Genomic DNA, 7,211 nt, shown 5'->3' with positions numbered 1-7,211 from the left:
AGCGTGGCTGTTAAGAGGGTACTTCACAAAAATCTGAATCTCACCATTTAAGGCCATATCCAAAGAAACTATTTCCAGGGTCATGGATGTGTGCTCTCATTCCACCCAGCTAATCCCTGAAAGCCACACAGAACTGGCCTCCTGAAATCCCTCTCTTCCTTGGATAACCTGCCTAGCAGACTGGAGCAATAGTTAGGTCTATTGTGATGGTCAGAGTACAAACAGCAGTAAGGTTCCAATTGCTGTTGAACTGCAATTCCCATGAGTCCCAGCCAGCAGGGACGATGGAAGCAGTAGCCCAGCTATGTTAGGGACGACGCAGGTTAGACACTGCTGCATTGTTGAATAACACCTGTATCTTAGATCCTTGGAGAGCTGTGCTATGAGGGAGGATCAAAGATTTGAACCACAAATAATTGGAGGATGTGTTGTTTTTTAATGTTGCATCTCTCCAAATCTGTTTACCGTATATGCACCATAAGCTTGTAGTAGTATGCTTCCTTAAAAGTCACAACCCTGGGCTCTTGCTCAGCCTAGAAGGGAGCCAAGAGACTATTTTTATGTGCCTGAATCCGGCAGTGCGTTTGTCCTTCTGTGTTTGGGTGACAGTGCTCAAACAATGCAGAATGTTTCTTGATACTGTATGGGAGCTACATATCTTCCCATTTAACTGCGACAACAGTAAATTCATGTTTAGAACCAGAGATGCTCTCGGGAGAATATTCATACAGGATTAGAAGCACAGAAGGCAAGTTCGTCCCATTGCCTCTCTAAATGTTGCTTCTGTTCGTGATTTGTGTCTAAGAGCTATGCGGAGAGTCTGTCGGCCAATGTAACTCATGTGACATTAATTTTAAGTCTCCTGTCATCAATCATTGCCACAACCGATCTCTGAATTTAGGAGGCAATGTTGGTAAATTTATTTGCACAAAATGTATAAAGCCTAGTATAGTGGATCTAACCTAAAGAAGCTGAACACAAACATCAGGGTTTTTTTTTGGGGGGGGAAGGGACAGACAACTAAGCTGATCCTATAAATACGTTTATGAAATGATTTATGCTTTGAGGGCCCTTTGTTACACTGAACGACGCCTTGATCTTTTTGGAACCATGTAGGTACTTTAAAACTAAAATCCGAAGCGGTGTCTGATCCTGTTCCCTGGGAAGCCACTGGTGGTTATGACACTGACTTCCCTGGCAACTGGATCAAACCCAATCATCTTTTCTCTCTCGCTTTTTACAAGACACTGGAAAGGAAAACTTCAATGAACTTTGCTGTAGGTATGAAACTAATTGCTGCTACTTTACCTTCTAGGCTGGGTTTCGACTTTCTTCTTTTACAAATGAGCTGTTTAAAATAACCTCTCTTTTTTTGTTACTGTTAACCCTATTTATGAATCCCCACACCTAGCTTTTAGATTCTTATACTGGCAAGTGCCCTTCTCTTACATCATATTCTAGAAATATGTCGAAAAACCCACAGCCCATCCTATTTTTAAACATCAGAATCAGCCCTTCTTTATCCTGTATAAAGACAGTATTAGAGGGTTGGATTTCATTATCCCACCCCCACCCTCCTACTTTTTCATGAGATTGTAAGAGCTTTGAAATTTGCTATATTGATTTAGAAAAAATAAGGTAAGTTAAATAGGATAGAATAAATTGTAGGGAGGGGGATGTTGTCACTGATTTTCCTGTTCCAATAGCTGATAAAGAGAACCCATATTTCAATTAACAGGTTGTTTTGCTGTTTAATTAGTGCTCTTCTCTCATAAGTTACTTTGATCATTAAGGAGATTTCCTATACAGTGATACGTCTGGTTACGTACTTAATTCGTTCTGGAGGTCTGTTCTTAACATGAAACTGTTCTTAACCTGAAGCACCACTTTAGCTAATGGGGCCTCCTGCTGCTGCTGCACTGCCGCCATGCGATCTCTGCTCTCATTCTGAAGCAAAGTTCTTAACCCGAGGTACTATTTCTGGGTTAGTGGAGTCTGTAACCTGAAGCGTATGTAACCTGAAGCGTATGTAACCCAAGGTACCACTGTATTTTCCTTATAATAATAATTTATATAATAATTATTATTTATACCCTGCTCATCTGGCTGGGTTTTCCCAGCCACTCTTAGCAAGGCATACTTGGAATTTTCTTGGCTTTCGTTGAGCAATACAAATCTTTGTGCTTCTGAGCAAAGTTGTAGGTAGGTTTTTATTTTCAACCTCAAATTTTAATATATAGTTGACCCAGGTAACAGTCTGAGAATTGAGCACAAAGCCAAAATAGTGTAGAGTCAGAACAACCTCAGTACAGCTCCCAGGTGACCACTTCTATTTTTCCAGAAGCAGGCATGCCAAATTGATCTTACCACCCATGCAAGGTGGAGAGTTTTTAGCTCTCTGCTTTGCTTACCAAGCTCTGGGACACTCTCGTATGACCTTATTTGAATGTACATTCATTCATAATCAGCACTTAGGGATGCCTATATGCTAATGGCTGTAGTTCAGGGAATGTTCTTCAAACACGCCCCCCCCCAAGGGAGTCAGTAATAAAGAGTCAATTCACTTGAAAGTAGCTAGTGACAATAGTATGAAATGTTGTGTCAAGTTTACTAGCCTTGCAACCTAGATGCTGTCGTTGGCAAATGTTCCAGAGGGAAGAATCCAGAGCACTCTCTGCTCCTGTTTTGTGGCAGAGATGTAGCACAATGGGGATGTGGACTTGGAGAGTTCTGTCCAACCACTTGTATTCTTGACCCTTCCCCAGTTTGACTTCTCCTTCAAGCCAAAGGGAATTGGCAGTGGATCCAGGAGATTAGATACCTATTTGGGAAAGGCAGTGATCCTGGTCACCCTGAAGGAGGTGAGATCCTTCCTGGACCCAGATGATTATAACAACTACTGCCCAGTCACAGGTGTCCTCTTTTCAGGTAAGAGAGAATGATGACAGCCCAAGCACAGGTGCTGTTAATGTAACATGGCCTATTTCAAACAACACACAAATCTGCCTTAAGGAACAATAATGCCCCAAGAAAAACAAGTTTTAAATGACAAGATCCCAACAGGACTAATCACATACCAACTGGCTAAACACCTTGTCAGAGTGAGAACATCTTCTGAAGATAATTTGTCTCTGCTGTAGTCACAAAGCTTCTGATGTGAGAACTTCCACTGATGAGCTGAAATGGGCATGTGAAGGCCAGCCATTCTCAAGTTCTGAGCTGAGTGGTTATGATATTTGCCTGCTATCAACAACTGCAGGTGTTCTTTTTATGTTTTGTTTTTTTAAAAAAATAATATTTATTAGAATTTTAGAGACAATAAAAGGTTACAAAATTTAAACATAAAAAATAGAAACAAAGTATAGCCATAGTAGAAAAAAGAGAAAAAAGAATACAAAAATACCAAAAACAAAGCATACAAAAAGTGAAAAACAGTTAAAAAAAGAGAAAAATCAGTATTTCATATCTTACAGTTCATTTACTTGTTTCCTGACTTCCTCACACCTCCCCTTTTGTATTCCCGTTTAAAATTCCTTTCAGCAAATCCTTACCCTCTATCATTTATCTTTACTCAATATCTTAACCTATTATAGCTATGTATTTTCAACCATTGTCAATCCATATTTGCATATTCTTAATAATCTTTTTGCCAATGCCACTTATTTTCCATTCCAACATCATTTTAAGATTCATTAATTTTACAGTATTTCTGCAAGTAGTCTTTAAATTTCTTCCAATCCTCTTCCACTGACTCTTCTCCCTGGTCACGGATTCTGCCAGTCATTTCTGCCAGTTCCATGTAGTCCACAACTGCAGGTGTTCTTGACTCACTGATGACCCACTCACTGGCTCAGAACCTTGATTTCTCTCTCCAGATCACACCTGTGTGCGAGCAGCTCCCAGCTAAGTGGGAGGAGCAGAAATAAACTCAGTTTCAGGTGTGCTCCTTCCAGGCATTTCCCCTTCGTCTCCAGTCCTTCCCATCAACCAAACACTCTGCTCTTCCCAGCAACAGGTTAGAACCCTTTTTATCTGCCAAAGCATTTACAATTATATTCTAGCTGGTTGGATGGTTTTGTTCCCCTTAACTTACTGTATTGTTGGTTGATATTTCCTAATTCTGTGTGTGCATATCACCTTTAAATCCATTTTTGGAGGAAGGTGCAGCTTCTGATGTAAAATAACATCTCTCTCAAATCTCTACTGCTTTTCTTATTCTTTCAATTTTTTTTAAAAAAATCGCATTCTAGAATGTAGTTGTTCTCATTATCGTTTTTGCTTGTTACATATATTAGTTACTGGAGGGAAAGGCTAATATTGTCATCAGTTAAACATGGCATACTTCCTCTGTCGCTGGGTACATAGTGCAGTGTGAAATTTGACTTTTCTGTGACTGATTGAGGAAGGGATTTTGGATTTGTGGTGAGGAGCTGGATGAAAACATCAATCCAATGTATGGCTGCTGTGAATAAGGGAAATTCCAGTTGGGGATTGTTAGGAAAGGAATTGAAAATGATGCCGTAATGCCTAATAGATTATTGTTCTGCTTGCCTCACCTCAAAGAGTATATGGCACAATTGGAAAATGTGCAGAAAGGGGTATCCAAAATGATCAGGAGTAACTCCTTTATGAGGAAAAGTTACAACATCCACAACTTTTTAGGTTAGAAAAGAATGAATAAGGGAGAACATGATACTGTGAGTACAGTGGATGCTTGGGTTGCGAACGTGATCTGTGCGGGATGCACATTCACAACCCACAGCTGCGCATCTGGGCATGCATGGGTTGCAATTCAGCACTTCTGTGCATGCGCAAAGCGCATTTTAGTACTTCTGTGCATGTGCTACCACCATAACCCAAAAAACCTCAACCTGAAGCGTCTGTTACCTGAGGTATGACTGTAATTGCATTTGTCTTGGCTAGGAGTCCTGGAAGCCCTGCTCCTTCCTTTGCAGGCCTTTTCCCGCCTGGCCTGGGAATGCAAGGCCCAGACTGACTCCAGCTGCAAAAGCTGAGGCTGCTGAGCAGACTCTTGGGTTGGGGCATTGTTTGGGGAGTTTTGTGGGGAGGTTGTTGCTGCTGCTCTCGATTTTAATTTTTGTATCTCTATCTTACTATGATTTATGTGGAAATTGTTCTATTTGCTTGTGCACTTTTTATGTTTTATTTGTGACTTTTGTTATGTTTGTAATTCTGTGGGGATTTTTTTCATGTCGTAAGCCGCCTTGAGCCAGGCTTAAACTATGGAAAGGTGGCATGCAAACAAAATGATACCTGTATGACAGAGTTGTATCAAGTCATTCATGTTATGAAGACAGTGGACGGGGAAAATATTTTTTCCCTCCCACAATATTGGGGAGGTCCTGAGGTCATCCTGAGGTCATCCAATGAATCTGAATGGTGGGGGACTCAGGACGGACAAAAATAAGCACTTCTTTACAAAATGCTTAGTTAAACTATCTAATGGGCTGCCACAATAAACAGTGAGACAGAGTAGGGAGGGATGTAGCCCATGGATTTAAATTCCTTTAATTTTTGTTTTGCAAATTAAATTATTGTTACACCATCCTAAACAGAATGGGTGGTACAACCAAAAACAACAACCCCGTGATGATTTGAATCAAATGAAGCTTGCTGAAACAGAAATTTTGCAGCTGCTACTGTTGCTGCTCTGTCATCGGATCATAGGGCTGGAAATTATTTGTAGGTCTGTCTCCTCTTCCTCAGCACTCCTGTACTTAGACAGAATTTCCTGCCCCAAAAAGGGGAAAAGCAAGCAATTGAAGTTAAGCATTGAAAATGTCCACCTTGCATTTAACAGAGAGCTGTTAACCGACTACATAATGAGTCACATTAAACTATGCCAATTAAACAAAGAAGGACATTACCAAGCAGATGGGAAGTAACACCAGCATTTTTGCAGACATGTGTGAGTGTGTGTCACTTACTAAAACACTGTTGTATTCTAAGGTTTCTCTGAAAGTAGAAACAACAGATTAGAATGAATTTGTTTAAAGGCACTCAGTTTCCCAAGTGCTTATCTTGATTTCTTTCGAAACAACTGGCGTCTCCTTCCTTCATCCCCTACTGAACTGATGACAGCTGATGGAGGATACAGGGCGCTTGAATCCCCAGGAGGATTATGGTGCTGTGAGATGGGAGCTCCACAGTTTCAATAGCTGAAGCTCCATTGATTGACTGCAGGACGAAGTAGGAGGCTCCTCAAGGAGAATTTGATCTTAATGGAGGGAGCATTCCATTCACGAAAGGAATCCTGTTTCCTGTGAGCAGCTTTCCTTTATTGGGTCTGAGTCATGATTCAATTTCTTCTTCTTCTTCTTTGGCTGTTGCACTGTAGGATGTGAACATCTGGTTTTTTCACTTCTGAAAAGAAGAAATGCGTCACCGTTTGCTTATGCAATGTATGGCATTTTCAACAAAAGGTTGAAGTTTACCCTAAAAACTTTACTCTGCTTATGGTGTGTTTTTTTAACTGTACAAAATTGTTTGATGCTTGGAGCCAATATCCTCAATATTTTACAGCTAATGCAGTTACCTTTTCTCATCTGGGCACAGTTGTTGCAGGCGAAGGTGGATGCTTCCTTATACATTATGTATCAAGGCATACTCTGTTAAGGATCTGGGAATTCCCTCTATGGCATATTTAGAAAGTATTATTGGCATTCCGTCCCATGGTGTTACCAGTGAATGACATGTCAATGCCTTGATGCCTGATGTTAATTATTCACAATCTGCCATTTCCATTGTAGTGAGATTGCTTCTATCCATGCTGACACAAAAAGATTGAGCAAATAACATTACTAGGCTCTGGAGAGAGAAGTGGAAAGATCCAACTTTTTGCTAAAGTTGAATAAGGGGAAGGGAAATGGTGGGGCATGTTCGCTCCCACGATCTGGCTAAGCCAGTTTCGCTCGTAGGCAGACAAAGAAAAACATCGCCGTCCAGTAATAGCTGTTGATTTTGACATGTTGCCATTTACTAACAGATGTTGTGCACACACTTTCCATTAATTAAAACAGTAAATTATGGCGTTTGGGGGCGGGCAGGGTATAGAGTAGCTTGGCAGATTCTGAATTTAATGGGGTAACATTTTAAGTGTGGATCCCCCAGGAAATGATAGCCTGGAGACAATATGAGAGCACAGTGAGTGGCATTAGGAATCAGCAGTGATGTTTGTTTTACCCTGACAG

Source organism: Podarcis vaucheri (assembly GCF_965113315.1).
Source record: "Podarcis vaucheri genome assembly, chromosome: 1".
NCBI lineage: Eukaryota > Metazoa > Chordata > Lepidosauria > Squamata > Lacertidae > Podarcis > Podarcis vaucheri.
This window is presented reverse-complemented; position numbering follows the sequence as displayed.